This window comes from Paralichthys olivaceus, chromosome 22 (assembly GCF_024713975.1).
Source record: "Paralichthys olivaceus isolate ysfri-2021 chromosome 22, ASM2471397v2, whole genome shotgun sequence".
Lineage (NCBI taxonomy): Eukaryota > Metazoa > Chordata > Actinopteri > Pleuronectiformes > Paralichthyidae > Paralichthys > Paralichthys olivaceus.
Genome location: NC_091114.1, coordinates 1,450,524 through 1,467,828, shown reverse-complemented (window position 1 = coordinate 1,467,828; position 17,305 = coordinate 1,450,524). Strand labels below are relative to the sequence as shown.

The window sequence follows — 17,305 nt, the reverse complement described above, 5'->3', positions numbered from 1 at the left end:
TAGCACTCCCCTAATAACCCTGCACTACCATCTCTACTAAGAGATGGTCTTACTAAGAGTTGGCACAGCATGGGGATCAAAACATTTGGCGACCTCTATGAAAATAACATACTCAAATCCTTTGAACAGTTAAAAGATACCTTCAATCTTCCTGCTGCACATTTCTTTAAATACCTGCAGGTCAGGCACTTTATTTGCTCTCAACAAGGTGGGCACCCAACCCCCCTAGAATCTCCTGTAACTGATACTATTCTGAAGGGCATTCAACGCCCTAAGGGCATGGTGTCCATAATATACAGCAGAATACTGGACCTCCTGGCAAATAAAACTCTGAAATCTAGGGCTAAATGGGAACAAGATCTCGGCTTCACTTTTAAAGACTGTGATTGGGAAGCGCTGTGTAGTGCAGCTCAAAATTTCTCGCATAATAGTCGTCATAGGCTTCTGCAGGTTAATCTCATTCATAGAGTCTATTTTACACCGGAGAGACTTCATAAAATGTACAGCACTATTTCTGAAACAATTTTGGGGCCATATTCTGGATGCACTCAAGGGCATCACAGGGACCGAGATCCCTCACTCACCAAGATTGATTTTGCTAGGGGATTTATCTGTTTTACCCACTGACAGGATAAGGAAAACACGTTTTATTAGGTTATCTCTAATTGCTGGAAATAAATGCATTGTTATATTGTGGAAAAGTGAAAAACCACCTACTGTTTCAATGTGGTTTAAAGAAGTTGCATCATACATGGCCTCTGAAAAAATTATGTTCAATATGAAAAAGAAACCCCATCTTTTTGACAAATGCTGGAGTGACTTTAAAATGTATCTGGATAACCTCTCACACTTACCTAATTGAGTACTGCCAATGATGTGGCGGTGGTTGTTGGTTGTAGCACGCCTGTAGGAGTAGCTGTGCTTCTCCATTACCAATGTCATGACCTTTGCTGCATGTACTTTGCTGTGCTTTGTATTTTCGTTCTCTTTTTATGGTTTTAATTTATTTTTAGTTAATGTTATTATTATTATTATTATTATTTATTTATTTTTTTTCCCTTTTAGGGATGAAGGCAAGAGTTGGCCTATGGGGTCTGTTCTGGGAGGGGGGTGGGTTTGGGTGAAACCTGAAGTTCTACTGCTGTTATTGACGCTGTGAACTGTATATGAATAATGCAAATAAATAAACTGTTTAAAAAAAAAAAAATCAGAGGTTTAGAGGTAAATCACAAAAGATTTCTGCAGTGATAAATGCAATTATCTTAAAACAGTTCTTAAAACAGATCAGATCATTATAGCAGGTGATTTCAATATTCATGTAGATGTTGCCAATGACAGCCTTAGTTCAGCATTTAAATCAATAATAGACTCGATTGGTTTCACTCAACATGTGAATCAACCGACCCACTGCCTGAATCACACTCTTGATCTTGCCCTGACATATGGCATTGACATAGAAAATATAACTATTCCAACAGAACCCTCTTCTGTCTGACCATTTTTTACTTACATTTGAATTCAGAATTGTTAATTACGTCAATTCTGGACGGAAATTCTATTATAGTCGATGTCTATCCGACAAAACTGTTCACAAATTTAAAGAACTGCTCCCCTCTTCCCTTCCCTCTCAGCCATGTGTCAGTACAATACAAGAAGATTATCAAAACCTTACTCCCACACTAGTTGATAACTTTGTAAATAGTACTGCAGCCTCACTAAAAACAGCACTTGAAGCTGTCGCCCCATTAAAAAAGAAGAAAGTAAGTCAGAGGAGATTAGCTCCATGGTATAATTCCCAAACGCACGTTCTAAAACGGACATCGCGGAAGCCAGAAAGGAAGTGGCATTCCACCACTCGCCAAGACTTCCACCTAGCCTGGAAGAATAGCCTTATAAATTACAAAAAAGCACTTAGAAATGCCCGAACCTCTTAATATTCATTACTAATAGATGAAAATAGGAACAACCCCAGGTTCCTCTTCAGCACTGTAGCCAGGCTGACAGAAAGTCACACCTCTACTGACCCATCTATTCCTCTAGATCTGAGAAGCAATGACTTCATGAGCTTCTTCACTGATAAAATTACAACCATCAGGGATAAAATCCACCACCTCCTCTCAGTGAATAACACTGATACATTGTTTGGTCCTGAAACCATAGCACCAGATTTATGTCTAAACAAATTTTACTCTATTGATCTTCCTGAACTGACCTCGTTAGTTTCATCATCTAAACCAACTACTTGTCAGCTGTTCCAACTAGACTTTTTAAAGAAGTCCTCCCCCTAATTGACCGTTCCATTTTAAATCAGATTAATATGTCTTTGCTAACCTGCTACGTACCACAGGCTTTTAAGGTAGCCGTTATTAAACCTCTGCTTAAAAAGCCTACGCTTGATTCAGAGGTTTTAGCTAACTCTAGACCCATATCCAACCTGCCCTTCATTTCCAAAATCCTAGAAAAAGCCGTTGCTAACCAGCTGTGTGGTTACTTAGATAGTAACGGTTTATTGGAAAAATTTCAGTCAGGATTTAGAACCCATCACAGCACAGAAACAGCACTATTGAGAGTCACCAATGACTGTGGCCGGATCCTGCAGGTCTGCCCTCTACAATATCCGCAGGATCCGGTCTTTCTTCACAAAAGACGCAAAGCAACTCCTGGTCCAAGCGCTGGTCATCTCCCGCCTGGACTACTGCAACTCCCTCTTGGCTGGACTCCCAGCCTCTGCAGCTAAACCGTTGCAGCGTATCCAGAACGCTGCAGTGCGCCTCGTTTACAATCTTCCCAAATTGTCCCATGTGACCCCCCTCCTCCGTGACCTCCACTGGCTTCCTGTTGGGGCCAGCATCCGATTCAAGATGATGGTGCTGGCCTTCAAGGCCGTCAATGGAACTGCACCTGTCTACCTCCAAACACTAGTCAGACCACATGCCCCAGCGAGAGCACTTTGCTCATCTACATCAGCTGGCCGACTAGTACCCCCATCACTGAGAGCAAGCAAAGCCCGCTCAGCGAAGTTGTGACTCTTCTCTGTTTTAGCACATCAGTGGTGGAACAAACTCCCGACCAATGTCAGGACAGCGGAATCGCACTCCATCTTCCGCAAAAGACTCAAGACTCATTTGTTCAGACTTCACCTCGACCTTGCATAGCATGACTCCCGAGAACCGGAGATGAAGCTGAAACAGCGCCAAAATTTTCAGTGGCCGGGAGGGGCATTACGTCTATAGTAGTTTAGCACTACCATAGACAATGAATGGGAATGTGTTTAGGGCCGTTTAGCTAAACATCCACGGCTGCTGCGTGGGAGACCGGGGTCAATTCCCAGATGGAGAGGAACATATTTTTTACATAAAATGTCGAGAATTTCCTGTGAAAGTGAAAAAAATAAAAAAAACTGAATCCACACCTGCATCCACATTAAATGGGTTCCTCCCCTTCCATTCATCAAGTTTGGTAGAAAAAGGTTAATTAATTTTTTTAGTAATCTGGCAAACAAATAAACCAATAAACAAACAGAGGTAATAAATGGAGCTTTCCAGTTATCTTCATCTGGTGAAACACCTTTTGTCACCACCAGTTCAACCAGCGAAACACAGTTTAAGACTGGTCGATGTTTTCAGCAGAGGATCTAGAAAAGAGGGATTGTAGAGGAGGAAAAGATGTTCTCCATCTCATACATTATTATCTATTTTCTCAGGGTACTTTGTAAAAGACGAATAGAAGAAATATCATCTGAAAGAGGACAACAGTTTTGCTCTACTTCCACTGAATGTTGCTTGGACAGAACCACTTCTTCCAACTGTCTGATCAAAGTTTTCATGACTTGTTCAGAATATTTTATATAAATAATATATTGATATAGATATATAAATTGTATAGATAATATCAATATACCTCTAGTAGCTGGGTTGAAGAAGACAGTGACTGTGTTGCTCCTCTTCATTGGAGGGATGAACACAAGAACAGCGAGATACTGTAGTGTGTTGGAAATGATGTTTACAATAAAACTCGAGGAACCTGTTGTTCACAATAAATTAAACAAATTAATAATTTCTTTTAAAGTCACACTGTCCCGTTGACCAAATAATTGACACACTTTTCAGTGGAACTACTTTCTACCAAGAAATGTTCTCTTTCCAGCATCACAGGGGTCGGACACTCACTGATGAGAGGCGTCCCCCTGGTGATGGGCAGCAGGTTGTTCATGATGAGCAGGATGAGGGTCATCTTGAAGGAGGAGCGGTTTGGGGCCCAATAATACTCAAGATTAGCCGTATGAAACATCTTACTGTGTGGTTGTTCAGGTATATGAGGGGCAGAGGAGATCTCAGCATGTAGATTCCTGAAAAGATCAATGGTTCAGTTACAACCAGTATACTACTGTTTACTTCCTCTATTTACTTTGTATTCCATTTACATGCTGAAAAACACATATGGGTCACAGTGTAGAAATTGTTAAATAAAACTTTTGACTGTCCTTTCACTTTGCTGGGGACAGTGGAGGGGGCTGAGGCCTTAAGACAACAAGACAACAAAAGACTTTATTTGTACACATTCACATGGATAGATATAATCTTTTTTTTTTTTTTAGAGTTTATTAGTCTAAGCCAAGAAATATATCCTATATATCATCAAAAATCATGTACAAATACAGTAACAGAAAATCACAGAGATGGATGTAATTTAATATAAAAAACAAAGAGACACTGTGACACATACATCTGCCCGTTATTTATCTGGTCTTTAGTCAAACAGTCTCTTACCTTTGCTGTATAAAACACCTCACATGTGTAAAGTAGTTGTAGAGCAACATCTGCTGTAGTTTGTTGTTCTTCAGTCACTGAAGTTAAAGGAAAAGTCAAGTAAGAAAGACAGATGAAGCTGAAACAGCGCCATAATGTTCAGTCGCCGGGACGGGCATTACCTCCATAGTGATTTAACACTACCATAGAGAATGAATGGGAACGTGTTAGGGACGTTTAGCGCAGAAGGCCTGTGTTCGATTCCCAGCAATAGACTATTTTTAGCCAATTTTTTGTATTTCGAAAGTTGAGCACATGTAATGTCAACATGTACTTCTGGAATTGGTTTATTTGTGTAACAGACAATGAAAACCATTTAAAACTTTTTTCTTGAAATATCACTTTTGTAATAACAAGATAGTAAAGTGGGCCTTTTCATGTTTTGAAAAATTTGTGGCAATGACATTGACTTGAAATTGAGAGCAGGCACTGCAAGTCAGAACTGTTCATCAATAGGCAACACAAGCACAGCATTCTGTTTACACGGTATATTTTAGAAGCTCATAGAATCAAGACTGTTCCCTTCAAGTCTAAATCACATGCTTTTAGCCCCACCCTGCCCGAGGTGTGAGTTGTTTGGCCATGAAGAGGTATATTGTTATCGTGGTAAAAGGCTCAAAGTTAACTAGGAAGTGATTCTGAGATTTACACACTTCCAGCATTACCAATAATTCTTTCAAAATGACTTTACAAGCGTGGATACGTCATGAGCCATAGTCATCCATAGTTATGCTGCTATAGGCTTAGACGGCTGGGGGATCACCCATCAGGCACCAGAAACCAGCACCTTCTCTCTTCTCTCTCTGCCTTGTTTATTTTATTGTATCTTATTACATGTCTCTAATTCCTTGGGTCTTCTCCTCCCCTCCTTCCATGCTGTGCGGCTCTCTGGAGCCCATCCTGGCTCGGGTCCTGATGAGGGATGGACCTAGTGAGGTCACCGGTTTGTCGCAGGGCTAACATGGAGGGTCATGCAACCACCAGCACTCTCACCTGAGGACCTCTCACCTTTGGAGCCATGTTCACTACTACTACTGGGCATGTTGGACCATGAGGGAGGTAGGGGTGCCCGGAGGGACCAACACGCCCTTGGAAGACCATGCCAACATCCACGTGGAGATTCCCGGGCTGGATTCAAGCCCATGACCAGAGACTGTGACTCCACCCCCCCTTTATTTCCTTTTGTTCCCCTATATATATTTTTTTTCTCCACTCACCCCAACCAGTACTGGCAGAGGCTGTTGATAGATACATGTAGGGAAAGTAGATTTAGTTCTCATGGCCAATGTGTTTGATGTGCAAGTGCTGTCAAATATATACAGAATATATCCTTGCTGGCCCATCCACTGCAGACAGAGAGGGGAAAGCTGACATGGAGCTCCGGGATCCCCTCCCTCACCTGTTTATAATGCATGAAAATCTAACTTAACTGATTAAAGCTTTTGACAAGACCAGTTGATGCAGTCCTAGATGCCGGTTTTTTGCCGCCGACTTGTTGATGCCTTTTGAGTACCTGTAGAGGGCTCCGATATGGATGATACTTCATCCTGTTGCCCCTCCATAGGTGTTTCTTTAGTTGTCTGGAGATATTAATGACAGATATCAGACTGATGAAATCAAGTAAAAATAAATGTTCTAATATAGTCAATATCTTTCATGTGTGCATGTGGCAGTGTAGATGTATTTCACTAAATCTAAATGAATTTGAATTACTGTATTTAATGCAGTATAAATTATGTTAACGACAAAGCAAGATGGACTATATGTTTATGTATGTGAATTTTTGTATGGTAAGAGCATGTCCTTTATGAGAACTATCAGTTATACAAAGAATCATTTTGACCACCTTGCATTTCCACGGCCAGTCTGATTCACCATAATTATAGGTGATCTCCTCTCCTGGACTTATGTCACGTTTTGCAAACAAACACAGATGGGGCTTCCCTTCCACTGTCAAGTACTTCATCTTGGCATTGGGATTCATATGGTTGTCATTTACGAGCCTTCCAAGTGACCCATCCTCTTTTGCTGCATCAACACTACAAAAGCAAAGATAACACATTATTACAAATTGTAATTTGGCAATATAAATTTGCCTGACTTAGAAGCCTTCCCTCAACAATATAGTCTGAAAACTGGCTTACTGCCATTCCAACTGGCACGTGCATGGTCAATTGCAATCACCGATGTCTCAGCGTGCAAGAGAGCAGCATTAGGCCATGTCACAATAACTTGAGCTGAGTCTTGCAGCATATAACGAAATTCTCCCCAAACAAGGAAGAGGGAAACACAGAAATAACTTAACCTATTACATGTAAGAATTAAAAGTAGTTTGTAAAGAATTGTTTTGCTGTATTGAGAGCCCTGTCTGACATTAACAGATAATTTATTCAAGCTGAGAAGTGCACCACCAGTGATGATGATTCCCAGACTGAGTGAGGTTGTGACGATGTGTAATTACTTGCCAAAAAGTCCTTTTTTATGAAGTTACAACTAATCAAACACATTCCTGCACATGCCTAAACATGTTTAAACACATTAGCAGCAGTGTTCAAACATTGTAAGTGAAAGAAGTTTGACTTCTGACCCAGCTCCGAAAGCTGCCTGAAATGGACCACACTAAATGTCTGATTACTAGCAGCCAGTTTGTGCTAGGGTGGAAAGCTTATATCTGTTGGGAAGAGGAGAGTCTAATCTTTATTTTGGTGTACAAAGGCAAAATTAAGCAAAATGTTTCTAGCTGTCAGCACTGGTGTACCAGGCGATGTACAAGTTCTTACCCCTTTTGCAAAATAACTTCCACAAAATTCCACCCCCCCAACCGAACTCCACTCCTCGCCCGCTCTCCGCTTCCCCAACGGGCGCTGACCTTCGGGGACGTGTGCATTTATCAGACCCGTGGTGCCCCGGCTGCTTTGGTGACACTAGATGACCTCGAACTGATCACTGGCCCTCGTGGTGGCGACGTCTCATTCGAATGTCTGCCCTATCAACTTTCAATGGTACTTTTTGTGCCTACAATGACCACAGGTAACGGGGATTCAGGGTTCGATTCCGGAGAGGGAGTCTGAGATAAATTATTATTAAATTATTGATGACCATATACGACAAAGAATGACATAATGTGCCACACTCACGGCTGATGAAGGGCTGGATGCTGAGGGTCAATGAATTGTGTGAGATGTGTCAAATCTATTGGTTATTATTTTTGTTCATTATCATATGTAAACAAATGGAGGCAAGATTTTTAAAATATATTTTGCATTGAAGAAATAATTGTCTGCATTCAGATTGAGCTCTATATCATCAAATCAGTAATGATTGGATGACTAATGTGAATAACAAAGACATAAATATTACATAAACAAATCCTTTTAGCCCAGTATTAAGTGGAACATAGTAAATTAAGTTAAATGGAAACAGTCAAACACATATGCAGAAGCATTGACAATTGTATTGATTTAATATACACACATACAAATATTAATAATATGCATTTTCATTAATATTTTATGCCAGTGACAGTATTCGACCAACACTCACAAAGCACTGCTCAATAGCCATGAATCTATGAATGAAATTAAAATATAAAACCTTTATTTGCAGTGTCAAATCACATTGAACACATGAACAACACACAACAATACAATGCTTAATCACAGAATGTCAGTGCCTGTGTTGTGCATCAATAGCTCTCACACACTAAAATCACATAGATCAACATGTAAATATACATCCTCTCAATTATTTTGCATCAGTTTTAGAAACCAGCCAGCATCAAGGTCCACACTTTCCTGACACACAAACACACACACACATTTTTTACAAACACGAATCCAATCATGCTGCAGAAATGCACAATTCCCCATGCTGTCAGTGACACACAATGCAAAAATTAGTTTGCAAAAATGTACCCACTTTCCGGTGATGGTAAAGTAGTTGACTACAGCTGCTCTACAGTGTTTTCCATTTTCATTATTTTATTTTCATCCTACTACATTTATTTTATAATGCTTGTGCTGTTAAGATTTCACACTATGTACTTACTGACACATAGACTTATATTTTGTTGATGCTTATGTACATATCTACATACTTAATTTAACACTTCATAGCATATTTCATTTATTCCCTCAAGCATATCACACATTATCTAATGGATGTGAAATCCTTGATTGATTTTCTTCATTTGGTCTAGAGACTAACCTCAGTCTCAGACAGGGATCACTGTAGCTATCAGTGCAACATGTGTATAGTAGCCGCCTAGCTCAGGATTTGTGTATGCTCCGCAGTGATGTGCATCATATAGAAGTCAACCTGATAAACCCCCAGGGGCCGCCATGTTGTGCAGTTATAAAAATTGCCATGGAAACGGTTGCTTCTTAAAATCTTCTTTGATGATTGATGTGGGGGCAACAATCAAAGGGATTGCTGGCCTGCAAATCCTTATCAAATCCAATCAAAGAACCAAAAACTCTAGACATTAAAGGATATTTCTTTGGTCCTCTGAACTACCAAACATAAATAACAAGTTCCCTTGCTTCAAGTTATTAGCTTGTGAAAATAACAGACCGTCAACTGAGAAGACCACAGTCCTCATTAGTGAAGACAACAATCCTGCCTACGGAGACAACCGCTGATTTGTTCAGTAAAAATTCATCAAGAAGACACTGCTCTCATAACTACAAATCCCCCTTTACCAAAATGGACATCCTATTTATAATTTATGTTATAATCACTCCTCAGTTTGCAGTGCAGATTAAAGGTACATAGTGACATTCATATGTGACACAGTGTAATGAACAGAAATTTTACTACACGGACATGTCACATTATTGATGGCATCATGGAAGCACTTGCTGCCGGCTCTGCTGCTTACGTTCATGCTCCAGTAGCAGATGACGAGCATCTCGACTAAAGTGGCGAACTTGGTGAACTCCGTGGTGGTGATGAAGATAACGTTACACCGGCCGTATTTTCAAGAAATATTTTCGTACGTTGGAGTGAAAGATTCTTCCTACCAGATTAAGTGCCTGTTATGCCTACAGAGAGTGACTGAAATATTGGCATTCAAAAACTCCCCGTCCAACCTGAAGAAGCACATCGAGATAGGTTAAATACATTTTCATTCAATGAAGCCATAATGTCATGTTGGGACCTGGTATCTGTGAACCATAGTTGGGCCTACATGTGTAGTCAAAAGCCTGACCGCATGTCTCCTTTGCTCTGGAGACAAAGGAGAGCTTCCAGAACTCAGTCTCCCAGGGTTCTTCATCTTCACATATAGGTGGTAAAACTGCTCCTGAAGACAACTCTCAACCACTATTGGTCACTGTGTGCCCCATGACCCATGAGGTCACAAGGCCAATATAAGCCGAGTTTCCTAGCTCTCTTCTCTGTTCTGCCTCTTCCCCTGCTGACCGCTCCTGGTGGAGTAGGTTCTGGCCCTGCTCTCCCAGCCAGGGAGACTTCCTCCCTACACAAGCTCCTCAACTTCCAGCAGGCCTGCCTGGAGCAGACTGCTAAAACCTTCCAAAGGCAGTGACGCGAGAGCCTGCCTAAGAACTTCAGCACAATTGGCCACGACACAAGGTCTGACCAGCAGATGCACAACAGGAGCCACAAACCAACAAGACCACTTCACTCGACTTCAAACAGCACATCCAAAAAGGAACTTTCCCTCTTTTTCATGGACGGGTAACACAACTGGGCTCTATTATTACGCTAGGCTAAGCAAAGGACTGTTTAGTCCTATTTCTATTTCATGTGATGTTTATAAGTTTGAATTGTGTTGTTGTGATATTTGGTACTATGTTATTCGAAAGTTAATGTTAGTTCTGTTATACTGATCAGTTTCTTTGCATGCATCTAACTACTTTCTTTAACCTGGCACCAACACCTCACAAACTCATTTCCACAAACTTAACACATACATGTGATCTCAGCCACATGGTCTCAAAACTCCATCTTCATTAATGTTGCATAAGTGTGAATTTTGCCAACCTCTACACTGTCAAGAATTCCATATCCTTCAACTTTGCTAGCTATTGATGTGGTAATTTTGGTTATAGTTATTTATTTAATTATTAATCAGAGTTCCAAATTTGTAGTGAGTAAGTCTTATTTCTTAAATTGGCTATCTTTTCCCTTCCTTTGAAGGGTGGTGCCCCGATTTATCCTTTATCAGTTTAATATTAATATTTTTAATATTAATATTTAATATTTCTCTGATAGCCACATTTATTGAATGCCCAAAAGCACACCATTTAATGGTGCCCCGCATGAAGGAAAGTACATAATCGTACCCCGCGCAAGGGAAAGTACATAATCACAACATTTTTGGTGCTCTGTGTGAGGCAAAGTCATGAATAATAACATTATTTTGACTCCTCGTGGAGCACAGCACAACAGTCAACGTTATTTAAGTGATCGCTACTGATGACGGGCTCTCCATCTCCTCTTTAGTCGCATCCATTTTTTTCGCCTAAATATTGATTTATCCTCACCCAAAAGGCAGAGCATATTCTCCAGTCCCTGCAAAGGCTTTGTTCTCACATGTGAACTGGTCCACGCACCTCTCCAGCCAGCCACGTCAGATGAAGCTTCAGAGAGACTGCATGGAGAGGACACTGTGATGGGAGAATCTCCAAGAGTAGTCACACCACTGGGGCTGTGAGGTGGCCACTTTTCCTCCTGTGGATGACTGCTCTTCAGGGTAGGACAATTTCTCTTCCAGGAGTCTTTGGAGCTATTATATATGGATTGTTGGACAGAGCTGGAATTAATGATACTGCGGCTTAATTGTTAATTTCTTCTTTGTTCCACAGGCACAGCAGCAGTGCAGCACGGCTAATCTCCAATTGGGACATGATGTTGCAACTTATCACCTAACTAATACTATTTCCAATAATGTGACTATGCCACGGAAATAATTCAGAGAAGAAAGGAGTACGCGGGAATTAAGAAAGTTTTAAAAGAGAGAGGAATCCGTTTCTAGACACCTATGGCCAGAATGAGGATACACTGGGACACCGGCCCATGGCCATGGCAACAGGTAGGAAACAAAGAGGACACCGAAACACGAGCAAAACATAAACTACAGAAATACCGAGGAATGGACAAATAAAGTATGTAAGTGCATCTAAATGAATAAGTAAGTGAAAGATAACACATGTTAGACACTGAAGACAAATAGTCTAAGAGATTGTATATAGGTCTTCAGTCTTCACTGTTAGGACTGATCGGACGCTGTATGTGTGAGCTATAATGATTACTTCGTTCCCAAAACACAGGCTCTCTAGTGGTTCCAAGAGTCTGTAAGAGTAGAGCAGGAGGTAGAACTTTTAGCTATCAGGCTCCTCTCCTATGGAACCAGCTCCCAATCTGGGTTCGGGAGGCAGACACTGTCCCAGCATTTAAAGTAAAACTAAAAACCTTCCTCTTTGACAAAGCCTATAGTTAGGGCTGGATCAGGTGAGTCCTGAACCATCCCTTAGTTGTGCTGCTATAGGTTTAGACTGCTGGGGGAACTCCCATTATGCACTGAGCACTTCATCACTTCCCTCTGTCTCTCTGTCTCTCTGCCCCCCCACACCTGTTTATTTATTTATTTATTTATTTTAACATGTCATCATGTCAAAGTGTCACTTTGTCCTCCCATAGTCCCTCTGGCTCTTCTCTCTATATCGTTTCAGATAACTCCGGCACCGGGACTGCAGGACAACAACGACTACCATCACCATTGTCATCATTTATTACAATAACTCAGTAATTGATTAATATATATAATCCTGTTGTAGATCACTACATTGTTATTTTTATAGTCAGCCTTGATACTGATGGTGCCAAATTGTTCCCGGTCTCTCTCTCTCCACCTCATCTCTCTCTTCTCTCCCCCGCTTTCCACCCATCTCTCCTTTTCTCCCCCCTTACTTTTCTTTCCTCACCCCAACTGGTCGAGGCAGATGACCGCCCACATTGAGCTTGGTTCTGCCAGAGGTTTCTCCCTGTTAATGAGGGAGTTTTTCCTCCCCACAGTGCTTGCTCATTGTGGGAACTGTTGGGTTTCTCTACGTTAATATTGTTTTAAGGTCTTGACTTTTAAATGTAAAGTGCCTTGAGATAATGTAAAATATGAATTGGCGCTATATAAAAAAAATTGAATTGAATTGAATTGAATTAATGAGACAGATGCTCAAGAGAATCTGGATAACAAGAATGGACCTCACTAAGGAGGGGCCCCCATATTTCATCTGAATTTCACCTCAACCCACGGGGGAAACGTGGGGGGCAAGTGCCTACTGTTGTTTTCTTAGTTCGATTTTTTTTTTATTGCTGAGTTGCTCAATGTTCTTTGGGCTATTGTTTGTTCTCATGGTATATAATATATATATATATATATATATCATGGAGTATAATGCCATTTTCCAAAGCTATAAATGAACAGCATATCGTGAGTGTCGTTAAATGTTAATGGGTTAAATAATCCAAAAAAGGACTAAGATAATTTTGAAAATGAGAAAACTTAAGGCTCAAGTTATCTTCATGCAGGAAACACACCTTTCCCAGGAAGAGCATGAAAAGCTGAAGAAATTTGGTTTTAGAAACACCTATTACAGTACTTGTAAACAAAGCAACAAAAGAGGTGTGGCAATACTTATACAAAACTCAACTAAATTTGAATGTCTAAAAGAAATCAAGGATACAGAAGGACAATAAATTATAGTGAAGGGGAAACTAGAGGAAGAGATGGTTACGTTAATTAATGTATATGCCCCTCCAGAGAGTACTAAACAATTCTTTAAATCATTATTCCCAGTCATGGCCTTAAAATCTGAAGGTATAGTGATATGTGCTGGTGATTTTAATATGATAATGGATCATAGGGTAGACACAACAAGTATAAAAAGAAATAAGAAACATATATCTAAATTTGTAAACATGTCGTTGAAGGAACATGGACTGTTTGATGTATGGCGTGAACTGCATCCGAAGGAAAAAGACTATACACATTACTCTACTTTATATAACACCCCTCGCCCGGGGAGTAACTCAATGTAGAACCGCCACTGCCCTTAAGAAAGGTAGATTGCCACCCTCATGTAATGAAGCAATCATATCTGTAATCCCCAAGGAGGGTAAAGACGCAGAATATTGTAACAATTACAGACCCATTTCTATGCTCAATGTAGATTACAACATATACACATCCATTATAGCAAGGAGATATCAGAATTTCATGACAGAATTAATTGACGAGGACCAAACTGGATTTACTACAGGACGAAAAACATTAGATAACATAAGAAGGACCCTGCAAATAGTAAACTCGATACAAATGAAGGAAACTAAGGCTATATTGCTGAGTCTTGATGGCGAAAAGGCTTTTGATGGCGTAAATTGGATATTTGTATATTTAACATTAGAATGTTTTGGATTTAACAAAGAAGCCATTAAATGCATCAATACAATATACCAGAATGCTATAGCTAGAATAAAAATGAATGGTAGTCTAACAAAAAGCATAAAGCTACAGAGGGGAACACGCCAAGGATGTTGCCTGTCCCCTCTCCTCTTTGACTTATACATTGAACCTCTGGCGCAGGCTATAAGACAGTGTGAGGAAATAAAGGGAATACATATTAAAAAACCAAAACATGTAATAAGTCTGTTTGCAGACAATCTATTAATATATTTAGAAAGACCTGATACAAACCTAACACATTTAAGTATATAAGTATATACGGAGACCACTCATTATATAAAACAAATGTGAATAAAACACAGATTCTGGCTTTTAATTATACCCCTTCCCAAGAAATTACAAATGCTTATAAATGGAAATGGAACTCAGAAAGCATAAAATATCTTGGGGTAACCCTAACAAAACAGATAAGCCATCTTCAGAAGATAAATCCAGCCATTGTGATCAGATTCATATACAAATTAAGAGGATATTGAGAGATGGTCAACCATATCACTGGAGGTCAGTTCAAAGATTGACATTATTAAAATGAACATTTTCCTGATGCTGTTGTATTTCTTCCAATCCCTTACTGTCAAGATACAGTTAGAAAGATTTAAAACCTGGGACAAAATGATATCGAGGTTCATTTGGAGTGGTAAAAAACCAAGAATAAAATATAGCACGCTACAACTGGCTAAGAATCGGGGGGGATTCCCATGGCACTCCCAAATTTAAAGGATTATTATGAGGCAGCACAACTTGGTCAAGTGGTGTGACAAGCATTATAACTCCAAATGGAAAGAGATTGAGATGAGGGTGGCTAGCAAACCAGTGCAATCCCTTTTGGGCAACATTACATTGCTAAAAACTACTAAAAGGTTCAATAGATCCAATAACCTCCCACACACTGACTATCTGGGCTGATTTCAATAAAAGGCATAGATTGGAAAAGAAAGTGAGATTGTTGAGCTGGATTGCATATGATGAAAGATTCAAGCCAAACTTGAGTGACCTGACATACAGAAACTGGGAGAGGAAGGGAATCACTGCCATGTGTACAATACTAAAGAATGGAAACATAATGTCTTTTCAGGACCTTAGAGAAATGTATGGATTAAAAAATTAGGATTTTTTTTAGATAACTACAGCTAAGGGATTATATTATAAGGGAAATAGGGAGCGCAAAAATATTAAACGGAGTGATAGATGTACTAATGCGAGTATATAATGGGTCAAAAATCAAGGTGGTATCTGTGTTATATCAAAACCTCAGAGACTGTACGAGTGCTTCAACTGATTACATTAGGGCTAGATGGGAGACAGAGCTTCTAAAATAAAAGTATTAGATTCTTGTGTAACCCAGGTTAAAAACCTGTATTAAAAACAATAAATTAGTTGATTGAATGAAGAAAAGTGAAATTCATGGTGGAAAAATCAATTCATTAATACTACGTTTTGGTTAATAATAAAAAACAGATGTTTATCTAAAAGGAGAGATAGAACCATAATAAAATTTATTTAGAGAGTTTATAGAGATTTATTTATAGAGAGTTTTAGTTTGAAGGAGACGGGTTGGAGACGGTCTGTCACCCAATCAGAAAAGAAGCCCCGCCCATTGAGCTGATCGGAGCAGGTTCACTTCCTCTGAAGTTGCCGGGAAGAGAGAGAGCAAGGCGCATTAAACAGACACTCACCATAGGAAGATAAAACAAGAAAAGTGGATCAGACTCGGAAAAGCTGCCGAAGAAATCTCCCGGGACGACCAGGACCTGTGTGAGCACAGTCGGAGGAACCTCTCGGGAAGAGAAACGCATCGGTGAGCGGCCGTCTTGATGTGCTAAAGGCACACACATTAATGCTGAAGCCCTGATCCGACATTTTAAAGGTGCATTGTGAGACATTTGTTTGCTCCTTTGTTGCACATAGAGCTGTATTATGTGTGTGTTTAGCACCTTATTTATGCATTCTAAGCTCATCCAGCCATATTTTATTAGCTGTGCACATTACATGTTTTTCTTTCTAGATGATTGATATTGTTTTATGTGCTAATTACGATGTAAAGAGCACAGGATATTTTGATACTGTTGATTTGGAGTGAGGAAGATTATTTCAATAACATAATGTGATATTTCGAGTGTTGCTTATTTTATTACTGAACATTGTGATAGCATGTTGCAACAGTAATTGAGTAAAATTGTTATTCTCTATTAGGCCTGGGACGATAACAAATTTTGCTGGACGATATATTGTCCCACGAATTATTGCCGATAAACGATATTATTGCCAACATGATAATATATCATAATAATGCACACCCTTTCAAATACAATAAACTTTTATTTTTCAGTAATTTTTTACCATCGTAATTGTAATTTCAGGAACGTTGAAATATCCTAAATAAATAAAACAAACAAAGAATAAAATGGACTCTCAGTCTCTGTTAGCAAAAACAGCACTCAAATATAAAACCACACACAACCAAGACAATAAATAAAATGGCTTATCAAGTCTCGATTAACAAAATTGCACTTCAATAAATATTGAACATTTAGGCCGTTTGTGACATGTATTTTCTTGCAGGCAATTCGTTTTGTCTGTCTGTCAAACGTTTGCAGCATCTCTCTCAATGCTGGCTTTTCAACTGTACTAAAGGGCAGCATTTCTTTTGCGATGCAGCGAACTACAGTTTCTTTGAGCGCACACCATTTTTGCTCCATTTATATTTACTTTGTCGACCAAACGCCTCAGTGAGTGTTGACTTTCGGGACGAAGGCTCTGCATCTTGAGGTGCACTTTTTTTTCCCCAGCTGGGAACACTGGGTTGGGTGGTTGTGCTTTAGGTGGGCATGCAACTTTGTTGTGATGCTTTTTTTTGTTGCCACCACTGGCTCGTCCGTGTTGATGGGCTCACCTTGCTCATTTGGTTATTACAGATGTGGTAGAAAGACATTTTTTTGTACAATGTTTATTTTTTTTAGTACATCAGTTTGGCTGAAATCTGTGGTGCTTCCACCTGCTGAACACAGAATAA

The 17,305-nt window shown here is 39.7% G+C and overlaps 1 long non-coding RNA gene across 1 annotated transcript; it reads left to right on the top strand.

Moving 5' to 3' along the window:
• The first annotated feature begins 9,334 nt into the window (after positions 1-9,334).
• Positions 9,335-13,706, top strand: LOC138406614 (uncharacterized). The gene is made up of 3 exons (XR_011240013.1): positions 9,335-10,505; positions 11,322-11,523; positions 11,636-13,706. It is a non-coding gene; the product is annotated as an uncharacterized lncRNA (long non-coding RNA).
• Positions 13,707-17,305: the final 3,599 nt, after the last annotated feature.